At 42.7% G+C, this 17,350-nt stretch overlaps 1 protein-coding gene across 3 annotated transcripts in view; it reads right to left on the minus strand.

The window, feature by feature from the left end:
• LOC139559853 (EMILIN-3-like) overlaps positions 1-12,418 on the minus strand; it is a 45,801-nt gene extending 33,383 nt beyond the window's left edge. For 2 of the 3 annotated variants that reach the window (XM_071376235.1, XM_071376234.1), the window contains exon 1: positions 12,117-12,418. The gene's annotated coding sequence lies outside the window, so the exon portion shown is untranslated. The remainder of the gene's footprint in view (positions 1-12,116) is intronic. The other variant, XM_071376236.1, reaches the window with a different exon arrangement.
• Positions 12,419-17,350: the final 4,932 nt, after the last annotated feature.

Below are 17,350 nucleotides of genomic sequence, written 5' to 3' on the forward strand. Positions count from 1 at the left end.
CGCACCTGCTAATATCGTTTTCCTATTGAACATACTTCTTTCCGTATGAAATATTTTTGTTTAAAAACATTTTAGGGTATCTGAGGATTTAATAGAAACATATTTTGACTTGTTGAAACAAAGTTTAGGGGAAGATTTTCGGATTCCTATCTTGGCATGTTGAAAGAGTGTATTACTCAAATCGATTGCGCCAACTAAACTGACTTTTTGGGATATAAAGAAGGATTTTATCTAACAAAACGACACTACATGTTATAGCTGGGACCCTTTGGATGAAAAATCAGAGGATGATTTTCAAAAAGTAAGTTAATATTTAATCGCTATTTGTGAATTTATGAAACCTGTGCTGAAGTAAAAATATTTTGATGTGGGGCGCCGTCCTCAAACAACCGCATGGCATGCTTTCACTGTAAAGCTTGCTGTAAATCGGACAGTGCAGTTAGATTAACAAGAATTTAATATTTTAATCGATATAAGACACTTGTACGTTCATAAATGTTTAATATCCCACATTTTTATGATTATTTATTTAAATTGCGCACCCTCCAGTTTCACGGAAGTTGTCCCGCTAGCGGGATGCCTAGCCTTTTAATAAACTGTTGTTAATTCGATGTTGTCTACATCTGGGTCTTACCTGAAACGTGATCATTTTGTTTTTATTATGGATCCCCTTGGCAGCAGCTACTATTCCTGTGGTCTGTCAAAATTAAGGCAGTTATACAATTTAAAAAACATTACAATACATGCATAACAGATTTCAGCACACACTAAGTGTGTGCCCTACTCCACTACCACATATCTACAACACAAAATCCATGTGTACGTGTGTGTATAGTGCGTATGTTATCATGTGTGTATGCATGAATGTGTCTGAGCCTATGTTTGTGTTGCTTCACAGTCCCTGCTGTTCCATAAGCTGTATTTTTAAATCTGATTCTATTGCTTGCATCAGTTACCTGATGTAGAATAGAGTTCCATGTAGTCATGGCTCTATGTAGTACTGTGCGCCTCCCATAGTCTGTTCTTGACTTGGGGACTGTGAAGAGACCTCTGGTGGCATATCTTGTAGGGTATGCATGGGTGTATGGTATGCATGGGTTACCTGATGTGGAATAGTGTAGCATGGGTGTCCGAGCTGTCTGCTAGTAGTTTTAACAGACACCTCGGTGCATTCAGTATGTCAACACTTGTAGTGATAAAACCAATCTCTCCTTCACTCTGAGCCATGAGATATTTACATGCATATTGTTAATGTTAGCACTCCGTGTACATTTAAGGGCCAGCCGTGCTGCCCTGTTCTGAGCCTATTGTAATTGAGGTCTCTGTGTGGCACCTGACCACACGACTGAACAGTAGTCCAGGAGCGACAAAACCAGGGCCTGTAGGACCTGCCTTGTTGATAGTGTTGTTAATAAGGCAGAGCAGCGCTTTATTATGGACTTCTCCATACTGTTGTATCAACATGTTTTGACCATGACAGTTAAAAATCCAGGGTTATTCCAAGCAGTTTATTCACCTTAACTTGCTCAATTTCCACATGATTCATTATAAGATTTAGTTAAGGTTTAGGGTTTAGTGAATGATTTGTCCCAAATACAATGCTTTAAGTTCTGTCAATATTTAGAAATAACTTATTCCTTGTCACCCATACTGAAACTAACTGCAGCAGTTATTTCACTCACTGTAAGTATAGTGACAAGTATAGTGTTGAGTCATCCACATACATAGGTAGACGCAAGATGGCGTCGGAGCAGAAGGCAGACGTTTTACGTGGCCCCAACTGATAGTTTTTTTTTGTTTGTTTATCTGCGTTGTTTGGAACTTATTTTTATACTATTTTTGTACATAATGTTGACGCTACCGTCTCTTATGATGAAAATAACTTTTAGATATCGGGACTACGATTACTCACCACGGACTAGCAGAAGTATTTTTCTTCTTTCACAACTCTGACGACCCCGAGGCTGAGGACATACCGCTTACGCGGGATCAGGCCCCGACCACAGTGATCTGCGTGATGAGGAGGCGTAGAAAGAGAGGCTGGACGGCGGGCTGCCTTCTGAGGAGTCGGAGGCCATCGAGTAAACCCCCACTCCCCTCAATTCTGCTAGCAAACATGCAATCTTTGGACAATAAAATGGACGAGTTATTGGGAAAATTAAACTACCAACGGGACATTAAAAACTGTAACATCTTATGTTTCACCGAGTCGTGGCTGAACGACGACAATATCAACATACAGCTGGCTGGTTATATGATGTACCAGCAGGATAGAACAGCAGCGTCTGGTAAGACAAGGGGCGGCAGTCTGCGTATATTTGTAAACAACAGCTGGTGCACGATATCTAGAGTTTCTCATGATATGCTGCAGACCACAATACCTACCGAGAGAGTTTTCATCTATATTCTTTGTAGCTGTTTACATACCACCAGAGTCAGAGGCTGGCACTAAGATAGCGTTGAATGAGCTGTATTCCTCCATAAGCAAAAACCCAGAGGCGCCCCTAGTAGCCCGGGGACATTAATGCAGGGAAACTTAAATCAGTTTTACCAAATTTCTATCAGCATGTTAAATGTGCAACCAGAGGCAAAATAACTATCGAACACCTTTACTCCACACACAGAGATGCATACAAAGCTCTCTCTCGGCCTCCATTTGGTAAATCTGACCATAATTCCAACCTCCTGATTCCTGCTTACAAGCAACAATTAAAGCAGGAAGCACCAGTGACTAGATAAAAAAAAGTGGTCAGATGAAGCAGATGCTAAGCTACAGGACTGTTTTGCTATCACAGACTGGAATATGTTCCAGGATTCCTCCAATGGCAATGTTCCTAGGCCGTCATTGACAATAAGAATTTGTTATTCACTGACGTGACTAGTTAAATAAAAGTAAAATAAAAATTGAAATACAATTGAGGAGTACACCACATATGTCATTGGCTTCATCAATAAGTGCATCAGTGACGTCGTCCCCACAGTGACCGTACGTACGTACCCCAACCAGAAGACATGGATTACAGGCAGCATCCGCACTGAGCTAAAGGCTAGTGCTGCCGCTTTCAAGGAGCGGGACTCTAACCCGGAAGCTTATAAGAAATCCTGCTATGCCCTCCGACGAACCATCAAACAGGCAAAGCAACAATACAGGACTAAGATCGAGTCATATTACACCAGCTCTGATGCTCGTCGGATGTGGCAGGAACTGCAAACCATTACAGACTACAAAGGGAAAAACAGCCGAGAGCTGCCCAGTGACACGAGCCTACTGGACAAGCTAACTACTTCTATGCTCGCTTTGAGGCAAATAACACTGAAACTGGCATGAGAGCACCAGCCAGACGGATTACCAGGACGTGTACTGCGAGCATGCGCTGACCAACTAGCAAGTATCTTCACAGACATTTTCAACCTCTCCCTGTCCGTGTCTGTAATACCAACTTGTTTTAAGCAGACCACCATCGTGCCTGTACCCAAGAACACTAAGGTAACCTGCCTAAATGTCAACCGACCTGTAGCATTCACGTCTGTAGCCATGAAGTGCATTGAAAGGCTGGTCATGGCTCACATTAACGCTATTATCCCAGAAACCCTAGACCCACTCCAATTTGCATACTGCCCCAACAGATCCACAGATGATGCAGTCTCTATTGCACTCTACACTGTCCTTTCACATCTGGACAAAAGGAACACCTATGTGAGAATGCTATTCATTGACTACATCTCTGCGTTCAACACCATAGTGCCCTCAAAGCTTATCAATAAGCTAAGGACCCTAGGACTAAACACCTCCCTCTTCAAGGTGTTCCTGAACTTCCTGACGGGGCGCCCCCAGGTGGTGAGGGTAGGTAACGCTGATCCCCAACACAGGGGCCCCTCAGGGGTGCGTGCTCAGCTCCCTCCTGTACTCCCTGTTCACTCATGACTGCACGGCCAGGCACAACTCCAACACCATTATTACATTTTCCGATGAAACAACAGTGGTGTCATCGGAAAATGCCTGATCATTGACAACAACGAGACAGCCTATAGGGAGGAGGTCAGAGACCTGGCCGTGTGGTGCCAGGACAACAACTTCTCCCTCAACGTGATCAAGACAAAGGAGATGATTGTGGACTACAGGAAAAAGATGCCCGAGCATGCCCCCATTCTCATCGACTGGGGCTGCAGTGGAGCAGGTTGAGAGCTTCAAGTTCCTTGGTGTCCACATCACCAACAAACTAACATGGTCCAAGCACACCATGACAGTCATGAAGCGGGCACAACAAAACCTATTCCCCCTCAAGAGACTGAAAAGATTTGGCATGGGTCCTCAGATCATCAAAAGGTTCTACAGCTGCACCATTGATAGCATGCTGACTGGTTGTATCACTGCCTGGTATGGCAACTGCTCGGCCTCTGACCACAAGGCACTTCAGAGGTTAGTGAGAACGGCCCAGTACATTACTGGGGCCAAGCCTCCTGCCATCCAGGACCTCTATACCAGGCGGTGTCAGAGGAAGGCCCTAAAAATGGTCAAAGACTCCAGCCACCCTAGTCATAGACTGTTCTCCCTGCTAACACATGGCAAGCGGTACCGGAGCGCCAAGCCTTGGTCGAAGAGGCTTCTAAACAGCTTCTACTCCCAAGCCATAAGACTCCTGAACATGTAGTCAAATGGCTACCCAGACTATTCGCATTGCCCCCACGACCTTCTCCACAACACTGCAACTCTCTGTTGTCATCTATGCAGTCACTTTAATTACCTACCTACATGTACATACTACCTCAACTAACCGCTGCCCCCGCACATTGACTCTGTACCGTCATCTCCCTGTATATATTGTTATTTTTACTGCTGCTCTTGAATTACTTGTTACTTTTATCTCTTATTCTTATCTGTATTTTTTTTTTAAACTGCACCGTCGGTTAGGGGCTCGAAAGTAAGCATTTCACTGCAAGGTCTACACCTCTTGTATTCGGCGCATGTGACTAATACAATTTGAATTGATTTGATTTGACACATTGGCTTTACTCAAAGCCATGTCATTAGTAAAGCATGTCATTGGCATGTCATTAGTAAAGTTTGGAAAAAATAAGTGGCCAAGACAGCTGTCCTGGGGAATTCCTGAATCCACCTGGATTATTTTGGAGAGGCTTCCATTAAACACCCTCTGTGTTCTGTTAGACAGGTAACTCTTTATCCAGTTTTACAGCTGTTTTACAGCTTATCTATCTCGCCAAATAGTTTTCATACTGTACATCCAAGAGAACTGGGGAGAGAAAAAAACAAAACGATTGCATCCATGTATTGCCTTCTACTGTATTGTTAATGTGAAGATGTGAAATTCATTCCAGACTTAAGACTTCTCAGCCTAGAGAACTCCCTGAGCCCAACTGTCAACTATGGTCCCACAATACAGTAGGCTATGTGACCCACACTGCAGTCCTTTGCTGATAGAGCCACCAGAGACTGACTTAATGAAAGCACTTTAGCGAAACAGCATACCACTCAGTTAGTTTCATTACTTTAACCCTGCTGTGACCCATCACTGGCTCTTTCTAAGGCACTTTTACTGGACATTATCTTATTAGATGCAGCCATAAAGCTACTAGAGAGAGCGAGAGAGAGAGAGAGAGAGAGAGAGTTTAGATTCCTGGGTTGTGACATCAGCCACTTATCCCAGAGTTAAGACACCTGATCCATTCTCAAAGTAGTGACCTGGGAAATTACCCGCTCTCTATAAAGAGAGGGAGATGGAAAAGGAAGTATTTATTTCACTTATTGTGGATTTCATATGCATGAGGATTTCTCTCCAGGTTAGCAGCTGCTGCCAGAGGAAAGCAATTGGCCTGGGTTACGTGTGTACACAATCAGCTCTATTAGATGGAGACACAGTATGTTGAGTTACCTTCGCCATGCTTTTGCCAATGGACATGGGCCATTGACGCCTCATGGTGTGTAAGGGAGGAGAAGGAGGGTGTTTGCTCTTGCGTTCATACTGTATGCGTGTGTGTGCACATGTGATTGTTAGTTTTCATGTAGCCTTAAGTTAGTTTTCATTAATCTTGTATCAACGACCACAATAAATGCATTAAGGATCGGTGTCCTGAAATCAGGACAGTTGTTGCTCAATATGCGATAATGTGACTAGAATGACGTTGGAAACAAAAGCCAACTTTCCGGGACATAGACATGTCTTATATGGGCAGAAAGTTTAAATTATTGTTCATCTAATTGCAGTGTCCAATTTACAGTAGGTATTACAGCGGAAAAATGCCATGCTATTGTTTGAGGATAGTGCACAACAACAAAACATTTTTATCATGGCAACTGGTATGATACATTCACCTCTGAAGGTAAATAATTTGCTTATATTCAGTAATCTTGCTCTGATTTGTCATCCAGAGGGTCCCAGAGATAAAATGTAGCATAGATTTGTTTAATAAAATCAATTTTTATATCCTAACATGATCCATGTTGTATACAGCATTTCTCTTGAATTCCATCACTTTCAACTTGCCACAAAACAATCGATGTAATATAAACCTTAAACCTTGTTTCACCCAGTCAAGTTTGGTTTCTGTGCAATCCTTAGACACTAGAAGGCAACCAAAATTTGCTGCATCATTCTACATTATGTATTGGCTACACAACACCTTTCTTAGCCCACGAAGGACAGAAATCATTACGCACCAATGAGACGGGCGGTGTTCACTTTGTTGACTGTATCTTGGTCCAATGACCACCTATCATTTTGAAACATAGCTAGCTAGATAGCCAAAAGGGCTTTGCATGAGTATGTGATGGTCCTTTGTATAAGTAAAAGCCATTGTACTAATCCCGCGCACAACAAGATTAATTGTCCATTGAAAATTGAGAGAAAGAAGAAGAGTTTGCATTACACACAGCTTGATTAGTATTACAACGTTTTCTGCCAATGTAAGAAGTATAACATGTCTACTAAGAGTATAAACGCTAAATCGAACTTCAAGTGTACACATTTGAATGAGATTAATGCAGAAATTAAGAGTGACACGAGGAGTCCTGCTCGCAAGAAAGGAGAAGATAGTAACGTGACTTTTTCAGATCAGTAAGTAAAATACGTTTTTGCTTCTCTTGCTAATCCAGTTGTTTACATGATTGCATATTAATTTATGATATTTGTCTTTGATTTCTATATATGTATATATAATATATAGACCTGTGGCATACAATATATTAGTATAGTCTATGCGTGTTATTGCCTATTGATCCACATATTTCATTATAGTGATTGTGTTCCCCACACTCTTTATCCTAAATATATGTGTTTATAGATGTGTTGTGTATTTGATGTATTGATGCAGTGTTCACCCCCTGCTAAAATAAAGGTTAAATAAAAATAAGTAATAGTAATATATATCTTTTTTTATCCTCAATAGTGGCCGTGGGAGACAACTTCAAAAACACCACATTTAAGTCCTCCATCCCCCACACATTCATATGTAGGAACTGGGTTCTACAGTTTGACCCCACTGCCCACTGTCTCTGGCTCCACACCCACCCCGCCCGGCCATCTAGATGTGTGAAGGTTAGTGTCTTTTCTGTAGGGAAGCTAATTATCCGTCATATCTGAGATTCCTGGGAGTGTGTAAACTTATATTTTTATTATCATAGAATGTGTGTATGTTCTCTATAGTTATGTACAGACGTGCTCAAATCGGTTGGTGCCCTCACAGCTCAGTGAAATAATGCCTCATTCCTCCTGAAAAGTGATGAAATTAAAAGCTATTTTATAATGTATACTTGTATGCCTTGTATATGTCATAGAATAAAGCAAAGAAGCTGTGAAAAGAAATGAATTATTGCTAATTCTACAAAGATATTCTAAAATGGCCTGGACACATTTGTTGGTACCCCTTAGAAAAGATAATAAATAATTGGATTATGGTGATATTTCAAACAACATTTTTTCTTTAATTAGTATCACACATCTCCAATCTTGTAATCAGTCATTCGGCCTATTTAAATGGAGAAAAGTAGTCACTGTGCTGTTTGGTGTCACTGTGTGCACCACACTGACCACGGACCAGAGAAAAGCAAAGGAGAGATTTGTCTGAGGAGATCGGAAAGAAAATAATAGACAAGCGTGGTAAAGGTAAAGGCTACAAGACCACCTCCAAGCAGCTTGATGTTCCTGTGACAACAGTTGCAAATATTATTAAGAAGTTTAAAGTCCATGGAACTGTAGCCAACCTCCCTGGGCGCGGCCACAAGAGGAAAATCGACCCCAGATTGAACAGAAGGATAGTGTGAATGGTAGAAAAAGAACCAAGGATAACTGCCAAAGAGACACAAGCTGAACTCCAAGGTGAAGGTATGTCGGTTTCTGATCGCACCATCCGTCGCTTTTTGAGCGAACGTGGGCTCCATGGAAGAAGACCCAGGAGGACACAACTTTCGAAAGAAAAACATAAAAAGCCAGACTGGAATTTGCGAAAATGCATATTGACAATCCTTCTGGGAGAATGTCCTTTGGACAGATGAGTCAAAACTAGAGCTTTTTGGCAAGTCACATCAGCTCTATGTTCACAGACGAAAAAAGGAAGCTTTCAAAGGAAAGACCACCATACCTACAGTGAAACATTAGAGGAGGCTTTGTTATGTTCTGGGGCTGCTTTGCCGCGCCTGGCACAGGGTGCCTTGAATCTGTGCAGGGCACAATGAAATCTATAGACTATCAAGGCATTCTGGAGCGAAACGTACTGCCCAGTGTCAGAAAGCTCTGTCTCAGTCTCAGGTCATGGGTCCTCCAGCAGGATAATGACTCAATATACACACAGCTAAAAGCACCCAAGAATGGATAAGAACAAAACATTGGACTATTCTGAAGTGGCCTTCTATGAGTCCTGATCTGAATCCTATCGAACATCTATGGAAAGAGCTGAAACTTGCAGTCTGGAGAAGGCACTCATCAAACCTGAGACAGCTGGAGCAGTTTGCTCAGGAAGAGTGGGCCAAACTACCTGTTAACAGGTGCAAAAGTCTCATTGAGAGCTGCAGAAAACGGTTGATTGCAGTGATTGCCTCTAAAGGTTGTGCAACAAAATATTAGGTTAAGGGTCTCATAATTTTTGTCCATGCCATTTATTTGTTTTATTATTTACAATATTATGTTGAATAAAAAATCAAAAGCAAAGTGTGATTTCTATTAAATATGGAAGAAACAATGGTGGATGCCAATTACTTTTGTCAGTTTCAAGTTATTTCAGAGAATATTGTGCATTCTTTGTTTTTTGTGGAGGGGTACCAAAGAATTTGAGCATGTCTGTACTTGAAAATGTATCAATGGAACAATTCTGCCACTTGGGTACATGTGGGCATACTCGTGAAGGACACCTGGGAGACTTGACACAAAATATTATGTAGGCATGTTATTCTTCAATGGATCTGAAACTTTGCATACACACTGCTTCCATCTTGTGGACAACATCTAAATTATACCTAGGTCACTGTATAGCCTTTCTCGTGTATTTCAAAGATGAAAATAGAAAACACATGTTTTTTGGTTTGTTTGATCTTTTACCAGATCTAATGTGTTATATTCTCCTACATTAATTTAACATTTCCACAAGCTACAAAGTGTTTCCTTTCAAATAGTATCAAGAATAGTCATATCCTTGCTTTAGGGCCTGAGCTACAGGCAGTTAGATTTGGGTATGTCATTTTAGGCGAGAATTGAAAAGAAGGGTCCCTCACTCACTTATACTATAAATCCTGGCCGTTAACATCTGACCATGGACAGCGATAAATTAACCCCCGATATACACACGACTGGTAGGAGAGAGTCACTGGTGATCTCCACAGAGAGAGGGGAAATACATGGTAATGGCTGGTTGGTGAGCGGTGGGTTAGTGGGCTTTCACATGGGGTGGAGAAGAAGCACCTTGATGAAGTCTAAACTTCCATTGTCCCCCATGAGTAGAGCACATTGTTACAGATCCATTTAAAAAACGTCACGAAGTATTTTCCCCCATACACAAGTGCATGTGTGAGTGTGTCATACAGTATGCAAACTCACAGAGGACCTATCATTTTTACATTTACATTTAAGTCATTTAGCAGACGCTCTTATCCAGAGCGACTTACAAATTGGAAAGTTCATACATATTCATCCTGGTCCCCCCGTGGGGAATGAACCCACAACCCTGGCGTTGCAAGCGCCATGCTCTACCAACTGAGCCTATCACCCCTATAGACTACTCCTATAGCCACCCTGAGATATAGGGACATAGACGCTTAATTCGGGTCACAGGTGGGCTCCCTGTGATGAAATCAGCTACTGTATCTTGTCTCACATTAAGACCAGGAGTATGAACTCATAAAGAAATAGGTGTGGGAATGGAAGAACATTTCACTCGACAGTATATAGTCCCAATACCCAACACTCACTTTTTCTTCTACTCTTTTGTTAGTTCAACCTACACATTCCCTCGTGTGGTTCTAGAGTCCTTCTGTCAGGTATGTATGACTACTCACCCTCTCAGGTTTGGGGTAGAAGGTGAGGAGGGTATAGTGGTGAGGGGGCACAGGAGGAGGGGGAGGACATCGTTACAGAGGGGTGAGGTGAGACAGAGGGACCCAGTTGTAACCAAGGGGGAAGAAGCAAAGACTGACAAGAGGTCTCGAATGAAAAGGAGTTCTAGTGTGAGCTCCAGAATGTCAGCGATATCCCCAGACTCCAGTCTGTCACTCCCTTCCTCCCTCTCTCTCACTATCTCTCTCTGAAGTGTGTGTGTACACTACACCAGAGGCGTCTGGTTTTAAAGAACTGTTGGGGAGAGTCTTAGTTGTTTAATAGCTGAAGAGATCTTGGTAGCACCATGCAGTTGAATGCTTTCCATTTCTTAGATTACTTCATATTTAATCTTTCCCACCTGTGAATGTGATTGTGTTAGTAGAACTGACATCACTTTGCCTGGATTTGGGACACTGTTCAGGTTTTTCCATGTCAGATGGCCTCATGGCAGGCACACACACACACACACACACACACAGGAGGGACTTTGTTACATTTTGTAGATCAACACAATGTCCTCTTCGGATAGAATTCATAGGTTGATTAGATTTAGTAATGTATTCACTTTTTTTTGTCAGAACTTTCAGATTCATCATACACTGTAAACCCCAGTGTGTAAACCCTAAGGCATTTTTAACTCAAATACGACTAGTAAGTTGAGCTTGAAGTCAATGAAAAGTCATTATTTATTCAGAACTAAATGAGAAGTCAGTTTCAGTAATGGTTAGTATACGTATGTATATGATAAATATATGTTATTTATCATTGTGTAGCGTAAAATGATCAATCAATCACTCAATGTACATGCAAAAACACAGATATTAAAAACAATTTAAAAACAAAATCTACTTTAAAAATAATGATGACTTTTCATGTAGTTGTATTTTTATTTTCAGTTCAGTTTCACTGACTTTGAGTTCAACTTACTTGAAATATTTGAGTTAAAAATGCCTTGGGGTTTACAGTGTAGTTTAAATACCGAACAAAATTATATGGGGATTTCCAGGTCAGTCTATGCAACACTGATGGCATTGTAAACAAAGAAAGGTACACAAAACCATTTGTACAAAAATAAAAGCCCTTTCCAAAAATCTAAATGGACGGCTCTAAATTAAATTACATCTAAATGGGCCAATAGCTTAAATAAGTCCAGGTCACTTTTTAACTTAACATGTCTAAATAGATTTAATGCATACATGAGGTCTGAATAACAAGTCATTGATCAATAGATGTATGTTTTTTGCGAAGATGTACTTGTCGGGAGAGTTTTTCTACGTAATCCATCTGATTTACGGATCAAACCATACGAGGCATGAGCTCATTCCAGCTTGCATGACATCCCTGGTCTGCCATTATGGTTTGGAAAAATATGAGATTAGATTAGATTTTAGACACACACACACACACTTCCACACTCACACTCACACAGAGACACAGAAACACGTACAGCCCTTCTCTCTCCGGGGGGACGATAGTCTACTCAGCATCTGGCTTTGATTACCAGACCACCACCACCTCCCCAACCGCAAAACATTCACACACAAACACAGCCATCATCTCATCCATATTCCATACCTCATTATACAGCTCCCCAGTGCACTGAAACACCCAAGCAATGTCTCCTATTATCCAAGGACAGAGCCAAGCTGTGTACCTCTATCCCCTCGCCATGCTGGGCAAAGAGCTGGCTGTAAGCTATCGGACCAAAACGACTGTGCCTGTGTGTGTTTGTGTTTGTGTGTGTGTGTCTGTGTGTGTGTGTCTGTGTGTGTGTGTGTGTGTGTGTGTGTGTGTGTGTGTGTGTGTGTGTGTGTGTGTGTGTGTGTGTGTGTGTGTGTGTGTGTGTGTGTGTGTGTGTGTGTGTGTGTGTGTGTGTGTGTGTGTGTGTGTGTGTTTGTGTGCAAGGAAGCGTGCGTGTTTGTGTGTGAGTGTGTTGGATTGGGAGCCTGTATTTTAACTCTAAAAGTGCCAACCTACTGTACTTTGTCTTAAAAGCGCCACAGGAGTAATTTTTTACCCCAAATTGGTAATGATTGCAAAGAGAGGCTGTCTGTCAAGCAGTAAGACTTTTCCTTTAATTACGTTTTTGTAACACAAGTTATTGGTTTTATTTCCCCCAAATAAACATATATTAGAACATTTTCACACATTTATAGTCACATTTTATTATTAGAAATAGAAGATTTGGGCTGTTTTTTTATGTTTTTAACAGTTATTTAGATACATTTCATCCATAGAAACGTGTCATGAAAATGTTTCTGTTATTCAATCAAAGTGGTGTGTTTCTGTGATACTCAGAGGTTGAGAAATTGGCGATTGAGCTAATCTGACGTACTGGTACAACCTAAGATAGCCACCGATAAGGGCGTTAAAGACAACATGGGAGCCGGTGCCGTCACACTTTTAGCTATAACTTTGGAACGCTATGGCAAATCAACTCAGTTCCAAGTGCATCTAAAAGATGAGACTCTCAGCTTTGTACAGAGACATTGGCTGAGTTATATTGACTGGTATAGAGACATTGACTGAGTTATGTTGTCACATCCCTCCAATAGAGTATCAGACTCTTGTAGAATCTATGCCAAGGTACATTAACTTCTCTAGGATAGGGGGCAGCTTTTTCACTTTTGGATAAATAGCATGCCCAATTTCAACTTCCTTCTACTCATCCCCAGAATATAAGATATGCATATTATTAGTAGATTTGGATAGAAAACACTCTGAAGTTTCTAAAACTGTTTGAATCATGTCTGTGAGTACCACAGAACTTATGTAGCAGGCAAAACCCCGAGGACTAACCATTCAGATTTCTTTTTTTTTTGAGGTCACCGTCTGTTCAATGAGGTTTCATTGGGATACTAGATTTCTAATCAACCTGTTTGCAGTTCCTACCGCTTCCACTGGATGTCACCAGTCTTTGGAAATAGGTTGAGGTTATTCCTTTGTGCAATGAAGAAGAACGGCCATCTGGAATCAGTGTAACGTTATCTGTACTGTTTGAGAGTTGTGCAAGACTAGAAAAGTATCGTTAGTTTGTTGTCATCCTGTATTGAAAACAGATAGACCCGTCTTCAATTTGATCGATTATTAACGTTTACAATTACCTTAAGTTGTATTACAAAAGTAGTTCGAAATGTTTTGGTCAAAGTTTAGAGGTAATTTTTGAGATATTTTGTAGTGATGTTGCGCAAATTGGAAGCTGTTTTTTTCTGGATCAAACGCGCCAAATAAATTGACATTTTGGACATATATGGACGGAATTAATCGAACAAAAGGACAATTTATTTCTGCGTTTTGTGTTGCGCCTGCAGGGTTGAAATATGCTACACTCTCTTTGTTTACTGTTGTGCTATCATCAGATAATAGCATCTTATGCTTTCGCCGAAAAGCCATTTTGAAATCTGACATGTTGGCTGGATTCACAACGAGTGTAGCTTTAATTTGGTATCTTATATGTGTGATTTAATGAAAGTTTGATTTTATATAATTTTTTGGAATTTGGAGCTCTACATTTTCCCTGGCTATTGGCCAAGTGGGACGCAAGCGTACCCAGAGAGGTTTTAAAACTATTCTGGCTCGTGGTGGCTAGGGCTGGTTTTTAGGATTTAGAAATAAATACAAATCAGAAATGCTGATTTACGTAAGTATTCAGACCCTTTGCAATGAGACTCGAAATTGAGCTCAGATACATCCTGTTTCCATTGATCACCCTTGTTTCTACAACTTGATTGGAGTCCACCTGTGGTAAATTCAATTGATTGGACATGATTTGGAAAGGCATACACCTGTCTATGTAAGGTCCCACAGTTGACAGTGCATGGCAGAGCAAAAGCCACGCCATGAGGTTGAAGGAATTGTCCGTAGAGCTCCGAGACAGGATTGTGTCGGGGCACAGATCTGGGGAAGAATACCAAAACATTTCTGCAGCATTGAAGGTCCCCAAGAACACAGTGGCCTCCATCGTTCTTAACTCTTGTGTGGTGTTCATGTCACGCCCTGATCTGAATCACCCCTTTTGGACTGTTAATAAACATCTTGGACCATCTGCCTTCTGTATCTGCATCTGGGTCTCGCCTAGTGCCCTTATAGTACGGAGTGGCCATGACAGACCCAGCAGACCTGGACCAGCTCCGCCACGCTGTCTCCCTGCAGGGAGCCACCACTGGGAGGCATGAGGAGCTACTTCAGGACCTTCTGGAAGGGCTTCATTCCCTGACTGAACGCTACGACCAAGGGTTTAATGCTCTTATGGAGCAAATCAGGGAGTTAGGTCATAGGCAGCCTACCACCTCTGAGAACCCCCAACAACTCAGAAACCTTTTCCCTGTGAACCTGTGAACCTTTTCCCCGAGAACCTCGCTTACCTCCTCCGGAGCGATACTCTGGGGATCCTGCTACCTGCCGGGTTTTCTCTCTCAATGCTCCCTTATTTTTGAGCTACAGCCATCTTTGTTTCCTTCGGACCGATCTAAGATAGCATATATTGTTACGCTAATGTCGGGAAGGGGGATCTCCTGGGCGATGGCTGTTTGGGAGCACCAATCAGCCATTTGTCATCATCTGGAGGATTTTATGGCAGAGGTGAGAAAGGTTTTCGATTCTCCGGTATCCGGCAGAGAGGCGGCACAAAAACTGCTGGATTTACTTCAAAATTCTTGTAGCGTGGCAGACTGCGCTGTTGACTTTCGCATGCTTGCCTGCCGAGAGTGCCTGGAATCCGGAGTCCCTTTTTGATACCTTCCTTCACGAATATCTGAGGAGATAAAGGATGAGCTAGCCGCTCGGGAATTGCTGGTGGACCTCGATTCCCTCATCGCCTTCACCATTAAAATAGATGGGCGGCTAAGGAAACGCAGGAGTGAGAGGAGGTCTGGCCTGCGTCACACTCGTTCATGCGCAGTCCCCGAAGGATATTTTTCTGAAAGAATCCGAAGCCACCCGAGCTTCCTCAAGAATCATCAGCGACGGGTGAGTCAGATACTCCGGAACCTATGCAACTGGGCAGAGCTAGATTATCGCCTAAGCAACGTTCACATAGGCTGACAGCTGTCTGTTCTGTGGGGCTGCAGGACATTATAGCCACCTGCCCAGTTAAGAGACCTATCTCTATAGTAGGCACAAGTACTCTGGTGAGCCAGACTGGGAATCTTCTTAATCCCATTAACTTTACTCCCTCCTTTGTTTTACTGCTGTGGGGAGACCAGTCTAAATCTCTACGGGTGCTCATTGACTCTGGGGAAGATGAGAGTTTTATGGACGCTACTCTAGTTTCTGAATGAGGTATTCCCACTCAACTTCTCTCTTTTCCCATGGATGCTAGAGCACTGGACAGACGCTCCATTGGTAGAGTTACCACAGCACTGTTCCTGTTAACTTCTTACGGCTGAGATGCCGTTAACGGGATCGATATGACAACAGCCAGTGAAAGTGCAGGGCGCCAAATTCAAAACAACAGAAATCTCATAATTAAAATGCCTCAGACATACAAGTATTTTACACCATTTTAAAGATACACTTCTTGTTAATCCCACCACAGTGTCCGATTTCAAATAGGCTTTTCGGCGAATGCACCACAAACGATTATGTTAGGTCAGCACCTATTCACAGAAAAACACAGCCATTTTTCCAGCCAAAGAGAGGAGTCACCAAAATCAGAAATAACCTTTGATGATCTTCATCAGATGACACTCATAGGACTTCATGTTACACAATACATGTATGTTTTGAGGGAGTGGGGGGGGGGGGGGGCTAACCGTCTGTTTGTGCCTGATGCGGTCCGGTCTCAGGTCCTGGAATGGGCTCACTCCTCCAGGCTTACCTCTCATACTGGTACTCGGACCCTGGCTTTCCTCCGTCAATGCTTCTGGTGGCCCACCATGTTTCCTGATGTCTCGGCCTTCGTCGCAGCATGCATGGTATACGCACAAAGCAAGATTTCACAGCAAGCTCTGTCTGGCCCCCTACAGCCACTTCATGTCCCTCATCACCCCTGGTCCCATATTTCTCTGGATTTCGTTGCTGGGCTTCCTCCGTCAGATGGCAACACCACCATCCTGACGATGGTGGACAGATTCTCCAAGGCCGCCAATTTCATCCCTCTTCCTAAGTTACCTTCCGCCAAGGAGACGGCCCAGCTTATGGTGCAGCACGTCCTTCCAGATACATGGACTCCCGGTTGACGTTGTCTCGGACTGGGGTCCTCAGTTCTCATCCCAATTCTGGAAGGCGTTCTGCACCCTTATTGGGTCGTCAACCAGCCTGTCCTCTGGGTTTCATCCCCAATCTAACGGCCAGTCGGCGCGAGCCAATCAAGATATGGAGACGGCACTCCGGTGTCTGGTTGCCAGTAACCCCAACACCTGGAGTCAGCAACTGGTCTGGGTGGAATATGCCATAGGAACACTCTCCCTTGCTCAGCTACAACACTGGTCCCCAGGACCAGCCCGTCAGCCCTGATCTGTTTCACCTGTCCTTGTGATTGTCTCCACCCCCTCCAGGTGTCCCTGGTGTATTTATCCATGTGTTTCCTGTCTGTCTGTGCCAGTTCGTGTTGTATGTACAAGTCAACCACTGTGTTTTTTCCCCTGCTCCTGCTTTTCTAGTCCTCCCGATTTTGAACTTTGCTTGTTTTTTCTGGACTCCATTCCTGCCTGCCTGATCGTTCTGCCTGCCCTGACCTTGAGCCTGCCTGCCATTCTGTACCTCTGGAACTCTGAACTGGTTTTGACCTTTTGCCTGTCCACGACCATTCTCTTGCCAATCCCTTTTGGATTGTTAATAAACATCTTGGACTCTACCATCTGCCTCCT

The sequence above is a fragment of the Salvelinus alpinus genome, chromosome 30, assembly GCF_045679555.1.
Source record: "Salvelinus alpinus chromosome 30, SLU_Salpinus.1, whole genome shotgun sequence".
NCBI classification, from domain to species: Eukaryota; Metazoa; Chordata; class Actinopteri; order Salmoniformes; family Salmonidae; genus Salvelinus; species Salvelinus alpinus.